At 39.8% G+C, this 16488-nt stretch overlaps 1 protein-coding gene across 1 annotated transcript in view; it reads left to right on the top strand.

Moving 5' to 3' along the window:
* LOC134620373 (prothrombin-like) overlaps positions 1-16488 on the top strand; it is a 40408-nt gene that overhangs the window by 19001 nt on the left and 4919 nt on the right. The gene's annotated exons all lie outside the window — the stretch shown is intronic.

Below are 16488 nucleotides of genomic sequence, written 5' to 3' on the forward strand. Positions count from 1 at the left end.
CACCGACTCCCTTAGCGTGGCATTTTCAGCAGCGAGCGTTTCCACCTGCTGCTGGCTGAACTCCAGGGACTCTCGCAAGGATTTAAATTCCCGGTGAAGAATCTCCACCAAGGACAGCCTTGCATCGAAACTGGACAGTCGTTGGTCAATTGACTCCAGTATGTCGACAATATCTTTGCCGGCTGGCGATGTTGTGCCGGGGGAATCTGCCGGGCGAAGTCTTTTCGACGACGGCGTCTCAGGTTTGGCCGGGGAAGCTGCACTCTGAGCCTTCTTCATCACGAGATCCTGGAAGTACTGATCAATGTAATCTTGGAGAGCCTCTAAACTCTCCCCGTTGTTCTCCAGGGTGTTGGAGATGATTTAGACAAATGTTGTTAGTTATAAGACAATTGATAAGTGTATTTGGTTATACTGAAGCTTAAAGGAATTTATTCAAATCTAAACTACCATTCGCTTTAATTTTCCGCCAAAATCTCCGGCGTCTGACGTCAGTTACAACATGAGTCGCTTACCTTGTCCGTCACGTCCGTCACTTCCGTCACTTACCTCTACTTACTCCTTCCGTCACTTACCTCTACTTACTCCACTTACCTCTACTTACTCCACTTACCTAAATTTATATTAAAATATCGATTCAGGATTTTAATGAATCGATTTCGCGTTATCCAAGCCAGAATCGATTTTAATCGATGAATCGATTATTAAAACCCACCCCTAGTTCTGACTGCAGGAATGCCTGAGCAATATTAAGACTTCTAACTTTAAAAGACACCATGCTGAGAACTGGCTTTGGACTTTCAAGTACATTATACCAACAACTTTAGATGAGACATCCTTACTGGTGTAACATTTTCTCAGTGAATGATGTTTGCTTTTTCTATTACATGGTGGTGGTAATCAGTGTTGGGCAAGTTACTTTGAAAAAGTAATTAATTATAGTTACTAGTTACTTCTTCAAAAAAGTAACTGAGTTAGTAACTGAGTTACAATATTCTAAAAGTAATTAATTACTTGGAAAATTAACTATTGCATTACTTTAAAAAAAACAAAAAACGTTTAACCCTCTGGGGTCCAGGGTATAATTGGCCATTTTTTTTTACTACTCTTGATTTTCCCTCCACATATTACCTTTAAAAACTATTTCCTTTGCCTTGTTTTGTATCATTCTTTTTAGCACAACCTCACGTGCCTGAATTTACAGTTATGTTCTCATTTTGTCATACTGTATAACCAGAATTGATCTAAAATCAGACAAAAAACATAAAATCAGAGTAGAAAAAGTTATATTTTTACTGTAACAACCATAAACATGTTTAATGAATCATATTTCATAACTTCAAATGCAAATATTGATTGTCAATTTTAAAATCCTATGCACAAGTTTTGCAAACAACAAAGTTATTTGCATCCATTTACCTTTTACCCTTTTTTAAATAACCATTTCAAACTATTTACAGAACAATCAGCTGTTCTTCAATAAGATGGCACACAAATTATTTGTGCCACTCCAAAAAAATATTTTCTGTCCACTACAAAGGAGAACATCACAGCCTGATACCTGCAGGTCTGACAGCAGCAGGTGTATCACTCCTGTTTCTACCTGGAGACAGCAGTCGCCTCATTGTTCTGACACACAACACAAAACTATCCACAACACTACACGCTAACTACACAAGACAACACATTAACTACACACTCCAAACACGCTAAACGTCATAAATCTCACATCTCAAAACTCGCTCTCTCTCTTTTTCTGTTCTCTCTCTCTCTCTCTCTCTCTCGCCGTCACTCCTAAAACTTCCCCTGTTTTGTTTTGTTTTTTTGCTCATAAGCAGAGAGTGCTTGCTAGCGCTGTCCTTACGTGACGAAACAGGAAAAAACGCAGCGTATATATTGTTTATCATGACTCTGGTTTTACGTGGCCTATCAACACAATTTTAAAACTGGGATATATCACCTTGTTGCTTTGTCTTTAAGTGGTCATGTGATTGACTTACCACGACTACTTTATTCTTCCTCAGTCAAACAGCAGCATTCATGCGATTGTTTTGCCCCCTGAGCTCCAGGTGTTGTGCTAGACAGTGACCGTGATTGCTGTCCGCGGGAGCGCGCAGCTGCTTAAAGCTGTAGCGTCCAGATTACTTACAGCTACTTCCGTGCAGCTGATATAAGATGCGGTAAGCTGAACACAGCGTCAACCGTCTGTTTGTTGAAAAATAGTAACGGACCGCGTTTCCTTGTTAGTAACTGTAACGCCGTTGTAACGATAGGAATAGTAATTAGTTAGATTACTCGTTACTGAAAAAAGTAACGCCGTTAGCAACGCCGTTACTTGTAACGCCGTTATTCCCATCACTGGTGGTAATACACAGCACTTTTATGTTTTTATTCTGAGTGGTGGGTGTGAAGATATCTTGCCATTTGCCCGGCAGCTCCCTTCGAAGTGAAGAGGGGCTGTTATGCATCAGGTTCCAGGGGACGCGTTTTTTGGGGAAGGGGTGGGTTATGTTTTGATTTGTTCTTGTTCTACAGCTCAGGTGCACTAGTTTCATCGCTGCCAGTTTATGACTTTCGGTCATTTTGTATGAACAATGTCACACCTTATCATTTTTCTTTTTTCATTTTTCCCCACTATAATGGCTAGGTCACAGGCTAGTATATAAATGGGAAACAGGGATTTGCAGCTTGTATCATGGAATGTTAGAGGGCTTGGTTCAGTTGTCAAAAGGGGTAAAGTATTTAAACATTTGAAATCTCTTTTTGTGCAGATGTAATTTTTCCGCAAGAAACCCACACAAAATCTACAATGCGGCATGTTTTAAAATGTAACTGGATATCTCAAATATATCAGTCACCCTTTACATCACATGCCAGGTGGTAGCAATACTATTTAAGTAAAATGTCCCATTTCAACTAAAATCTGTAATCAACGATCCTTGGGGACAATACATAATGGTTTCAGGGATGATAGCTTCACTCCCATTAACCCTACTAAATATTTACGGTCCAAATACAGATGAACCTATGTTTTTCAGAAAGGTGTTTGACTTGCTACCGGATGATACTGACTCAAATATAGTAATAGCAGGAGATTGGAACTGCTATTTAGACCCTTACCTTGATCGGTTGTCATCACGCCCTCCCCCAGAGATTGCCTCTATGTGACTTCTGAATAATCTTTCTAAAGCTAGAAATTTAGTAGAGATTTGGAGACTTCAACATCCCACTGATAAAGATTACTCCTTTTACTCTGGCGTCCACAAATCCTACAGTCGAATTGATTATTTTTTGGTCAGTTCAAGCCTTATTTCACAAATTTCAAATTCCAGATATCATAATATTTTGATTTCTGATCACAGTCCCACATCTATATCATTGAGTCTTAGTCTGCCTAAAGAGAACTATTCCTGGCGTTTCAATCCAACCCTTCTCAGTGATGAAAAGTTTATTAAATATATTACACCTAGGGCTGCCACAAACGATTATTTTGATAGTCGACTAGTCACCGATTATTTTTGCAATTAGTCGACTAATCAGATCATGCATCCATTGGACATAAAACGTACAGCTTATTGCACCAGCAGCATCTGCTCTTATATGACTATCATTAGCTTACAGGTTTAAGTGTTTAAGGTATGTGCTAACTAAAAATAAAGACAAGATGATAGTTTATTAAATGTTAATGAAATTTGCAGATTGTTTTGGTGAAGTTTAATAAACTCCTTGCTATCTAAAATGTAACGGGACACCGGAGTATATTCTTGAGCATCTCACACTTCTGATAATCAGTTGTCTGCTTGACGTTTATTCAGCTGTGTAAAAACTATAACTTTAATCTCAGCCATACCAATTTACTCAGGAACAAATAAAATACTAAAAAAAAAAGCCAAACAGTAACATTTTAAGTTACCTAAGTGACTTATATATGTTTAACCTGAGTAGCAAAAGACGGCGGTGGGTTTGAAAACGATTTGCCGGGAGTCCGGTGTTCTCACGGGCTCTAGTGAGCCTTGCCCCCGGCTAGCTATCGAGCTAGTGGGTAACAGACGTCTCTGAAAACGTCGGAGCGCTTTTGAAAATATGTGGTGTCTTGATAAACTGAGCAGATATTTGAGGTTTGCACAGTTACATTCTCACCTGAAAATATGTTAAACGTTTATTTTGTGACCCAGAAAGAATAATAAGAGTAATATTAAAACTAACTAGCTGCCACCATTGTTGGAAACTGAGCTGCGCTATGAATTCTGGGACAGAGCTACTTCTTCTTCTTCGGGGTTTAACGGCAGCTGGCATCCTTGTACATGCAGTGCTGCCATCTTCTGTTTCAGTCCGTTATTACACTCTTAAATCCTACTACTTATTTCTGCGTCTTTTGGGATCTTACAAAGCTTCAAACAACGCGTCGACTATTAAATCAGTCGTCGACGATTTTGATAGTCGACGTAATCGTGACTAGTCCACTAATCGTGGCAGCCCTAATTACACCCAAACTCAAGGATTTTCTTGACTCAAATGACATGGCGAAATTATTTCCTATAGCTCAGGCCTCAAAAAGGAGAAGATGAAGCGACTTTCTGAAATTAATAGTGCCATTCCTCGTCTAGAAAGGGCTTACCAGAATTCTAAATCACCTGAGGATTACAGAGAAATATTAAAACTCAAATACGAATACAATGCAATTATGACTGACCAGGTTACCAATCTACTACTGAAGCTGAAACATAAACATTTTTTGAGATAGGAGACAAACCCAGTAAATTGCTAGCGCAACAACTAAAAGGAACACAAACTTCGAGAGCAATTCACAAAATAAGATCCAAATCGGGTGCTTTTCTAACAAACCCTATAGAAATTAAGAAGCGCTTCAGAGAGTTCTATCAGGAATTGTACTCTTCCCAGCTGAATTTAACAAAATCTGCTTTAAATGACTTTTTTGATTCTCTCAGTCTGCCTAGGCTAAATGAAGCTGCCAGAGATCAACTCGATTCGGACTTTACATTGCAAGAAGTGGTAGCTGCTATTACGGCTGGGCTATATCATACCGTTCACGGTAATACCAGTGTAATGTTGGGCAACGATAGGAAAATGACATATCGCGATAGAATATGGGTAAAACGCGCATGCGCAGTGCCTTTGTTTACATGCGCACATGCCGGCGACGCAGAATGAGAAGAGCGAAAGGGGATCGTTGAATGAAAGGGATGAACCAGAATTGGTTTGTAAAAATGCTGCAACTTCAGTGGTGTGGAACTGGTTTGGCTTTCATCCGTCAGATACACAACAAAGCACTATTTTTGATTTTTGGTAGAGCACGCTAGTGGGCCGTCGCTATTACTGTGTTGTTTGGAAAATACAGCACACTTAAAATCAATCCTTTGATTTTTCTGAAAATCGACAGTGCCCCTTATAATCCCGTGTGCCTTATGTATGAATTCTGGTTGTGTTTACTGACCTCGAAACGATTTTATGTGGTACACGGCGCTCGAAAATCTGTCAAATGTTTCAGTACGACTTTGCTAAGCTATGAAGCCGCACCGCTTGATGGATTGTGGGACCATTACGGCTATCGTAGGCAGGAGCCTTGCGGAGTGATACGTACTGTGCTTCAACATAATATTACCGTATTGTGTGTGTATAACCTCTTTTTAAGTTTTGTGGATATTATACATGGTTATGCTGAGGATATGTCGGCCAATTTCCACTGGAAATACCTTTTGGTTAAACTGTCAGCAAGAAATTTGCATTTGCACTGTTAAATTTTTATATAGCTTTAATGCACTTAAAAAAGCTGCTCGTTTAAGTGAAAATACCTTGATGTTTTTTTTGCACTAATAAAGTTGAGGAGTTGTAAAGTATTTTGTCTAGTGTCAATTATATCATCAGTTATATCGTTATCGCAAATTTTCAAATGTATATCGTGATAAATATTTTTGGTCATATCGCCCTGCTCTAGCTGCTATTAAGTCATTTGCATCTGGGAAGGCTTCAGGCCCTGACGATTTTGGCATAGAATTTTATAAGAAATTTTGTTATGGTCTTGCTCCATTCTTGCTTAGGATGATGCGTGATTCTAAAAACATGGGCGTACTACCCCAAACTCTGTACGAAGCAAATATTTCGTTAATCTTGAAGAAAGGCAGAGATGACTCTGATCCTGCTAACTTCAGGCCAATTGCTCTTCAGAATTTTGATCGAAAGGTGATAACCAAAATTTTAGCAACTAGACTGAACAAGAACTTGACCTCCATTATTCACCCTGATCAAACAGGATTTATCCCTGGCAGACTTTCTTTTTTCAATGTTAGACGTCTTCTCAACACCATCTATTCTGACCATGGTAGTTCGGGAGGAGCAGCAATTTTAGCTCTTGATGCACACAAAGCCGTTGATCAGGTTGAGTGGTTTTATATGTTCGAGTCATTACGGAAGTTTGGGTTTGGAGTATTTATATTTTACCCAAGTATTTATATCTTGGGTAAAATTAGTATACGCAAATCCAATCTGTTCAGTTCTCACAAATGGAGAGAGGTCGGCGCCATTTCCTTTGCAGCGTTCTGTTCAGCAGGGCTGCCCCCTGTCCCCTGCTCTATTTGCTCTGGCATTAGAGCCCCTTGCGATTAAGATACGAGCACATCCAAAAATACAAGGGCTCTTGGTCGGAGGGGTTGAAACTGTTATTAGTTTGTATGCAGACGATGTACTATTATACCTGCGTAATGCAGAAGAATCTGTACCATCTCTTCTTAATCTGCTCACCCCATTTGGCAAAATTTCAGGATATACAATTAACTGGGTTAAAAGTGAACTTATACCTTTATCTAAAACCGGTTTGCCAAGTTTTCTTTGTAATGTTCCATTCAGAATAGTTAACGACCATCTCACATACATTGGATTAACTGTTCCTAAAGATCCCAAATTAATTTTTAGCTTGAACTTTGCTGAATTCTTATCAACATTAAAGCATGACATCGAGTCATGAAAAATTCTTCCCCTATGGTCGGTCATATAAATTCCATAAAAATGGTCTCTCTTCCTAGATTTCTGTATCTTTGCCAAAATCTTCCTATTTATCTCACTTCCTCTTTCTTTAAGGAGTTGGACTCAATTATTACTTCTTACATATGGAACAACAAGAATCCTAGGATTTCAAAACTACATCTACAAAAATCCAAATTGGAGGGAGGTCTGAGTTTACCAATGTTTAAACATTATTACTGGGCTGCAAATCTAAGAGCCTTGACCTTCTGGCACCAGACATCCCCAGATATTGGTAATTCCAACATCCCCCTTTGGGTTAAAATGGAGGCTGACATTGTAAGGGACTCCTCTCTAGAGGCCCTGCTTTTCTCAAAAGTAGGGAGGGCTGAGAGTCTTAAGAAACTGGGGTTTGTTCCGAAGCAATCTGTGCGGATTTTAAACCAAATTAGAGGGTTTTTTTGAACTGCCAAACTCCTCTATGCAGGCACCAATATGTGATAACCATGCCTTTTTGCCTCCTTGGGATGATAAATCCTACTATGTTTGGAAGGAGAAGGGCTTAATCAAATGGAAGTCCGATGCTCTTCCCTCCTTCAGTGTCTGGCTCAATGACGTTATCAGTCATTCAACTGGAAAAAGTTCGATACCTGCAAACACCTGCAGCAAATGTTTTCTCAAAATTCTGGACTCCATTTTGTACTCACCTTGAGAAAGCTCACATTGTATAAACATGTACCATGGCACTGCAATTTCCCTGTTTATTGCATATTCATGACATTTAATTCATTATGGATACTGGTAGTTCTAATTTTAATGTTTTCTTTCTTTTTTTGTCTTTCTCTATTAATTATTATTATTGTGCTATTTCTTGTCCTATCATCTCAGCGCCTGAGCTGTATTTGTTCGTTGATGGGGTTTTCTATGCTGAAAAAATTAAAACAAAATATTAAAAAAATAAATAAATAAAATAAACCTTAGACTCAAACGTTAGAACAGGCTTTTCTCCGCAGCACGCTGTGTAATAAATACTCACAAAGAAAATGGCGGCCTTTACAACGCAAGTCGAGCTGCCCGAGATTCACAGAATTTACAGAAAATGTAAAATTTTTGTAATTTATATCATTATCGGACGATAGATGTCTTATATCGGGATATGAGATTTTGGTCCTATCGCACAGCCCTAGTAGCACTAATATCAACAGTGATGGAGTGTTTTGAGAGACTGGTAAGAGACCACATCACTTCTTCACTTCCTGCCACCATTGACCCACTTAAGTTTGCAAACCAGACTAATCGTTCCACAGACGATGCCATATCACACCTGCTTCACACATCCCTGAGCCACCTGGACACTGGCAGAGGGGATTATGTTAGGATGCTGTTCATGGACTACAGTTCTGCATTCAAGACAATAATTCCCTTAAAGCTTTTCACCAAGTTGAAGGATCTAGGACTCAGCTCATCACTGTGCCAGTGGATCCTCTCTTGTTATAGACCACCTAAAGACAGTGCTGCTTTTATCAAGGAATTCTCAGAATTTTTAACAAACATACATTCAAAATATAATATGATAATTCTAACCGGTGATTTTAACCTGCACATAGATAATCCTTCTGACTCTACATCAAAAGAATTCTTAAACATTCTTCATTGTATGGATTTTACCCAGCACGTCACGCAGCCGACTCACAACAGAGGACACACTCTGGACCTGGTCATCACCCATGGGCTGTCCACCAGTGTGTCCTCTGTTGTCGACTTGGCTGTCTCTGACCACTACTGTGTGTTTTTTAAAATCACCGGTTTTATTCAGCGGGAGACCTCGGTGCGAACTGTGAGGAGGCGCTATCTAACCCCTGAAGTGGCTGCAAATTTTACCAGGGTTTTAGACGAATGCCCCCCTGTGATTCTACCTGCACCCTGTGATTTCATTTTTAATCATTTTAACAGCAAACTGAAGAAAAGTCTTGACTCCGTTGCTCCACTCACCACCAAAAAGATTAACGTAAAACGTGTATCACCCTGGAGAAACGAAGAAGTCAAAACACTCAAAAGAAATTGCAGGGCAGCAGAAAGGAGATGGAGGAAAAATAAAAATGAAATCAACTATCAAATACTTTGCGAGCAACTTAAAATTTACAATAATACACTAAGGAATTCAAGAAATTCATACTTCACCAAAATAATCAGTATTAACAAAAATAATCCCAAGGTCCTCTTCTCCACCATAGATCATTTATTTAACCCTGATTTTAACAGCTCCCAAAGAACCCCCACAGACTCGCTCTGTGAGCAGTTTGCAGACCACTTCAGGGGAAAAATCAACACCATCAGATGTGATATTTTATCTTCTCGTGTTATGATTTTAAACACATCTGAGGGCTCGATTGTACCTGAGGAGACACTGGACAGCTTTGTCCTGGTTAATGCTGAGAACCTTAAGAAAGTTTTCTCCACAGTGAGACCCACCACATGTCTTTTAGATCCAATCCCCTCTCCACTTTTTAAAACACTTTATGGATTTTTTGAAGCTGAGCTTTTATACATGATGAATTGCTCTCTTCAGTTGGGTGTCTTCCCTGCTGCCTTTAAAATGGCGGTGGTGAGGCCCCTTCTGAAGAAGAGCAATTTGGATTGTAATGATTTTAATAACTACAGACCTGTATCCAACTTACCATTTTTAAATAAAATTTTAGAAAAACTTGTTTTTACTCAGATTAATGATTTTTTGAATGATAAACAGATCCTAGAGATATTTCAGTCTGGATTCAGGGTGAACGACAGCACAGAGACCGCTCTCCTAAAGGTTTTAAATGATCTTAGATGTAACTGGGACGCCCAAAAGCTCTCAGTCCTGGTGCTACTGGATCTAAGCGCAGCCTTCGATACAGTAGACCACGCTATACTTTTAAACAGACTGAAACACATGGTGGGCCTCTCTGGTGCTGTACACAACTGGTTCACTTCCTATCTCTCAGACAGAACTTTTATGGTGTGTATGGATACATGCTCCTCTAAGATCCATAAAATGACATGTGGTGTGCCTCAAGGGTCGGTTTTAGGCCCTGTACTTTTTAATTTGTATATGCTCCCTCTTGGCGGTGTCATCAGGAGGCATTGGAGTGAACTTCCACAGTTACGCTGATGACACGCAGCTGTACATCTCCGTGTCTCCTGATGACACCAGACCAATGGATGCCCTTTTTAACTGTATTTTAGATATAAGATTTTGGATGGCAGAAAACTTTTTACAGCTTAACCAGGGCAAAACTGAAGTTTTAATCATCGGTCCTGAGGGTCAGAGAGAGAAACTCTTGTCTAAATTACAGGCATTTTCACTATGCCCTTCACTACAAGTGAAAAACCTGGGTGTTATTTTCGACTCTGAGCTGGGTTTTATCCCACATATTAAACATGTAACCAAAATTGGATTTTATCATCTAAAAAATATAGCCAGAGTCCGCCCTATTCTCTCTCAGGCCAACACGGAGATGCTGATGCATGCTTTTATTACCAGTCGCATTGATTACTGTAATGCCCTGCTCTCTGGTCTCCCCAAAAAGAATATTTCACCCTTACAACTTTTACAAAACTCTGCAGCTCGTGTGCTGACGATGACCAGAGGGCAGGCCCACATTACACCGGTTTTACAATCACTGCATTGGCTCCCCGTGTGTTTCAGGATCGATTTTAAAGTTCTTTTATTGGTTTTTAAATGTCTTAATGGTCTTGGGCCTTCTTATCTTTCAGATCTGCTTTTACCATATCAACCCTCGCGGACCTTGAGGTCCTCTGGTACTGGCCTTTTGATTGTCCCTAAAGTCAGGACACATACTCACGGAGAGGCAGCTTTTCAGTGGTTCGGTCCTTGACTGTGGAACAGCCTGCCGGAGGAGCTCAGGGTCACAGAGAACGTTCATGTTTTTAAGAACAGGCTCAAGACCCACCTTTTTAATTTAGCTTTTACCTAACGTTTATTTATTTTATGCTTATTTATTCTATGCTGTTATTCTATTTATACTATTAGTTTAGGTTTTACCTAATATTTATTGATTTTATTCTTATTCATTTTTTATCTTCTTACTCTATTTATATTTATATTGTATCCCATTCTTATTTATTTTATCTCTTTATCCTGTTTATATTCTTATTAGGTCATATCTCCAGTGTTTCCTCGGAGGGGGCTCTCTGCACCGGGGCTGTGATCGACCGTGGCCGCTTGGGCTCTGTGGGTCCTCTCAGCCTGGCTGGGGGGCTTCTTTGCCTCCCTCCTGCTGTGTGCCCAGCCTGGAGGCTGCGGTCTGTGACCGGCTCCCGGTGCAGACGGCTCCCTGTGATAGTGTTTCCTCACTTGGCTAATGCGTACCCAGCCCAATTTTACTCTTTAAGTGTGCGAGTCTGTCTGTGTGTGTGTGTGTGTGTGGGGGGGGGGGGGGGGGGGGGGGGGTTGTGTGTATTCATGATCGTTTATGTTAATGAGAATGTGGGGAGTGAGTGGGAGGGTGGGGTGGGGTTATGGGCAGAAATCTGTGCCATCAGAAACTGAATTTGAATAAGTTAAATTTGAATTTATGGTTTGAAAATGATCATCACTAAATTGAAATTGAATTTTATATATTGAAAATGAATTCATTTGCTTTGAAACTGCATTTTATCCTTTAAAAATTCAGCTCTCGAATAATTTCAGTTTCACTCTCACCATTCAGTTTCAGTTCTACAATTTAATTTCAGTTCCAAAATTCAGTTTTTTGGAACTTACATCCGGTTCCGGTTCAAAAGTAAACGAGCGCAGATTAATAGAACTACGTTTTACTAGCGGACCGAAAGTGTTACTGACGGGAATCTACAGTGTCTTGAGCTGAATTAAGACTTCAGAAGTCATTCGTCATGTCGAATGACCAGCGGATAAACTCTCAGGTTGGTAATAAATGTATTACATGTATAAGAACAAGCGTCATGTTAACAATTGATAGCCGTACAGTAACTTTTATGCTTATTGTAGCTGTTAGCTAAAAACGCTAATTTTGCCTAGTTTGCCCTGGATTTAGCTTTGACAAACAAATATGATCGACTGTTTCTAGTAGAATTCCAAAGTTGTCATCTTGTACCCTCTCAGAGCCCTGTATGCTTGCAGAGACCCCTACAGTAGGGAAACATGCAAAACGGTGTCCAAACCTTTGTATTTTAGCTTTATTTATGTCTTACACAGCATCCCAACTCTTTAGCTAACTTAATAACTTTAGCTAAAGTGAATAGTTAGTCTAATTCATTAGTGCAGCATTACTGGATCACCTCTGTTTGAAGTGATATGATATGATATACAACTATCACTGTTTAACTATCATAATAATTCTTAGGGTACTGAGTGCATGCTTAATTAGTTGTTTGTTTTTTTAAAACATACTGCTCCATTGCTATGTTTGACAGGCTGAAGTTGTCGGGTCACCTCCTAAATCGACCTTCTTTTACAGGTGTTTTGTGCCAGAAATGCAGTGTCCACTGAAGACTGAAGATACTGAATCTCTACGCCTTGCCATTAATCCGTCTTGTGCCTTCATCTAGACAAGAGACTTAACCACCCTCACATGCTCTGTACCTACATCAACTTCCCTGACAGTCGTAGCTTGGCTCGTCTGAGGGTGAAATTATAAGAATGTGTTATTTTGCAAAGTGCTCTCTAGGGTTCCTAAATAAAATATGGCATTGAGGTCAGTTCTTTTGAATTAATCCCTTCTTCTGAAATATAAGAACCTCTCCTGGTTTTAATGGCACTTTGGATTTCCTTACTTTCTGTTCCACTCCCAACCCCAAATAGATGCTGACACAGTAACATGGAAGAGGGAAAGAAGTTGGAAAGGACTACTATAAATAAACCTAATGCCTAACAATGAAAAATGTCAAATAAGAACAATAATAATAAAGATAAAAGATGAAGTAACAAGTTTTTAGTTTTTTGTTTATTCCAAATGATCATCCAGATGTCTGTGACATGTGATGACAAACACCATAATGGAAGGCCTTTGTCATCACATGCTTAAACTCATCATATATTTTTGCATGTGCTGAACAGGCAGTCAGACATGCTGTAACTGTGGGGTGGAAAACTGCATGAACACCATACGGCAGGGGTCTCAAACTCCAGTCCTCGAGGGCCGCTGTCCTGCAACTTTTCCATGTGTCCCTGTTGCAACACACCTAGTAGGTCATTAGCAAGAGTATAGAACTTGACTGCATGCTGAGTTGGCAATTCAGCCATTTGATTCACGTTACAGCAGCTCATGAGTGAATGAACATGGTGCAATAAAAGTATTTTAGAAGTATATGTTTCCGAATACATATATTTACTTAAATTTACTTGAGTAGGTAGGGTTAGGGGTTGCCACCTCAGCATGCATTCAAGTATACTCTTGCTAATGACCTACTAATTGTATTCAGGTGTGTTGCACCAGGGACACATGGAAAAGTTGCATGACACCGGCCCTCGAGGACTGGAGTTTGAGACCCCTGTCATACGGAATATGACAGGTGTGGTTGAACTGCATGAAGACTCTGAAGTTTCTCTTCTCTTCTGGTAGGACAGGAATGTAGCCTTGTCCTGTGAGCCACCGTAAGGATGTACTTGGAGTAGAACTGGACTGTCACCGGCCTCAGGCTCTTCACCTTTTCAAAGACAAAGCAGTCATTTAGATTAAAATATTAGATATTGTTTACCTGTAAATGCACAAAGAGAATTTAGAAATGTAATTATTGTCAAGAGTGAACAAGCACTGATAGTGTAATCTACAGATGTGGCCAAATGTTTAGAGAATGAGAAGTGTTGTTTGTTTATTTACAAAGTTTGCTGTTTCAATGAGAGTTGTATATCATATCATATCACTTCAAACAGAGGTGATCCAGTAATGCTGCACTAATGAATTAGACTAACTATTCACTTTAGCTAAAGTTATTAAGTTAGCTAAAGAGTTGGGATGCTGTGTAAGACATAAATAAAGCTAAAATACAAAGGTTTGGACGCTGTTTTGCATGTTTCCCTACTGTAGGGGTCTCTGCAAGCATACAGGGCTCTGACAGGGTACAAGATGACAACTTTGGAATTCTACTAGAAACAGTCGATCATATTTGTTTGTCAAAGCTGAATCCAGGGCAAACTACGCTAAATTAGCGTTTTTAGCTAACAGCTACAATAAGCATAAAAGTTACTGTACGGCTATCAATTGTTAACATGACGCTTGTTCTTATACATGTAATACATTTATTACCAACCTGAGAGTTTATCCGCTGGTCATTCGACATGACGAATGACTTCTGAAGTCTTAATTCAGCTCAAGACGCTGTAGATTCCCGTCAGTAACACTTTCGGCCCGCTGGTAAAACGTAGTTCTATTAATCTGCGCTCGTTTACTCTTGAACCGGAACCGGATGTAAGTTCCAAAAAACCGAATTTTGGAACTAAAATTGAATTGTAGAACTGAAACTGAATGGTGAGAGTGAAACTGAAATTATTCGAGAGCTGAATTTTTAAAGGATAAAATGCAGTTTCAAAGCAAATCAATTCATTTTCAATATATAAAATTCAATTTCAATTTAGTGATGATCATTTTCAAACCATAAATTAAATTTCAAATTAGACTAATTCAAATTCAGTTTTCAAAAGCATTTATTCAAGTTACAATTCAGATTCAATCTGAGCAATTCAAATTCAAATTCAGTTTCTGATGGCACAGATTTCTGCCCATATGGGGTGGTCTGCTTTTAACCATGTAAAGCACTTTGTGCTACATTTTTTGTATGAAAAGTGCTTTATAAATAAAGATTGATTGATTGATTGTTGAGAACCGGTTCCCACTGTTTCAATTCCTTGGTATTGTTTGCCATTTTTGCAAACGATTCCCTTATCGATTCCAGTCGCCCCAAATGACGTCACCACGTTGTGGAGCTTCATTTACCTGGCAGGAAACACGGCGCCTAAGCAGCTCAAACGCTCAAAAGTTTGGTTATACTTTACAAGAACGGATGGCAACAGGGCAACTTGCAATACTTGCAAAGTAGCTATTTCATTTAAGAAAGGAAACACTACGAATATGCAAAAGCATTTGCTCACAAAACACGCGATAACCTTAAATGAATGTCGTGTTTTTAATTCCGCTCCGGACTCTCAACCCAGCAGCAGCGGTAACGTTTGCACGTCCTCTCCCGTTAATGCGGCAGGTAAATAATCAACTAACAGTGCATATTATGTTAGCGAGATCTGCCTTATTACAAAACCTGCCATTACTGTGCGCTGCATTTAGGTGACCATGATGAGAGAGACAGACAGAGTCTGGCTGGTTCAGATGCTGGCAGTTGTCGCTGCAGTCTACCGTTAGCGTCTCCTTTCAGGCCAGGATAGACAAGTGTCACCGTGCAGTGACTAAGTTTGTGATCAAAGGCTTGCATCTATTTGCCACAGCAGATGCCCCCGATTTTCGGTAAGCGAATGTGTTTAATTGTAGGCAGGGACATTACTGGACATTCTTGTGTAATTGCTACAGAATAATTTATGTTATACTTTGCTATTGCTACAGAAGAATATTTATTTTATTGTTTTACATTTACAATTTTTTTTCCTGGGGACCCTGTGACACCACTTTGAAGAGCCATAGGCTGTGGATCTCTTAAGATCTCACTGTTGGGTTTGTAAGGCCATGTTACTCCTAAATTTCTATCTTGTACAAAGAGAAGATATAAAACAAAGTTCTAAGCTAATCGACCTTAGTGTTCTCCTTTTTTAAAAAGAATCGATAAGAGAATCGAATCGTTAAACAGAATCGAAAATGGAATCGGAATCGTGAAAATCTTATCAATACCCATCCCTACTTATGACTGTGTAGCGACATCAGATACCACCTCCACTGTCAAGTTTGCAGACGACACTGTTGTGTTGGGCCTGATCTCTGACAATATCGAGAAGGCCTACCTGGAGGAGATTATAGACCTGGAGAAGTGGTGTCAGGAGAACAACCTCCTGCTAAACCTCAGCAAGACTAAGGAGCTGATTATGGACTTCAGTACAAAGCAGGCAAAGAATTATGAGCCCCTGATAATTGGCGGTGCGCCAGTGGAGAGAGTGGACAGCTTCCGGTACCTGGGTGTCCGCATTACTTAGGACCTGTCATGGTCATGTCACATCAACACCCTGTTCAAGAAAGCTCGCCAGCGTCTCTTCTTCCTCAGAAGACTTAGAGACTTCCATCTGCCACTGAGGGTGCTTAACTTCTACTCCTGCACCATCAAGAGCATCCTGATGTGAAACATCTGCACCTGGTATGGGAACAGCACCAAGCAGGTAAGACAAGATCTTGAAAGAGTGATGCGCTCAGCCAAAAGCAAGTGCTAAATAAAGCTTTTTCATCATCATCATCAGCATCATTTGCTCTGAGCTTCCTGACCTGCTGTCTGTCTACACTAAACGTTGCAAGACCAAAGCCAGAAAGACCTCTCCAATCCCAACAATGAGCTTTTCTCACT

This window comes from Pelmatolapia mariae, linkage group LG23 (assembly GCF_036321145.2).
Source record: "Pelmatolapia mariae isolate MD_Pm_ZW linkage group LG23, Pm_UMD_F_2, whole genome shotgun sequence".
Classification (NCBI taxonomy): domain Eukaryota; kingdom Metazoa; phylum Chordata; class Actinopteri; order Cichliformes; family Cichlidae; genus Pelmatolapia; species Pelmatolapia mariae.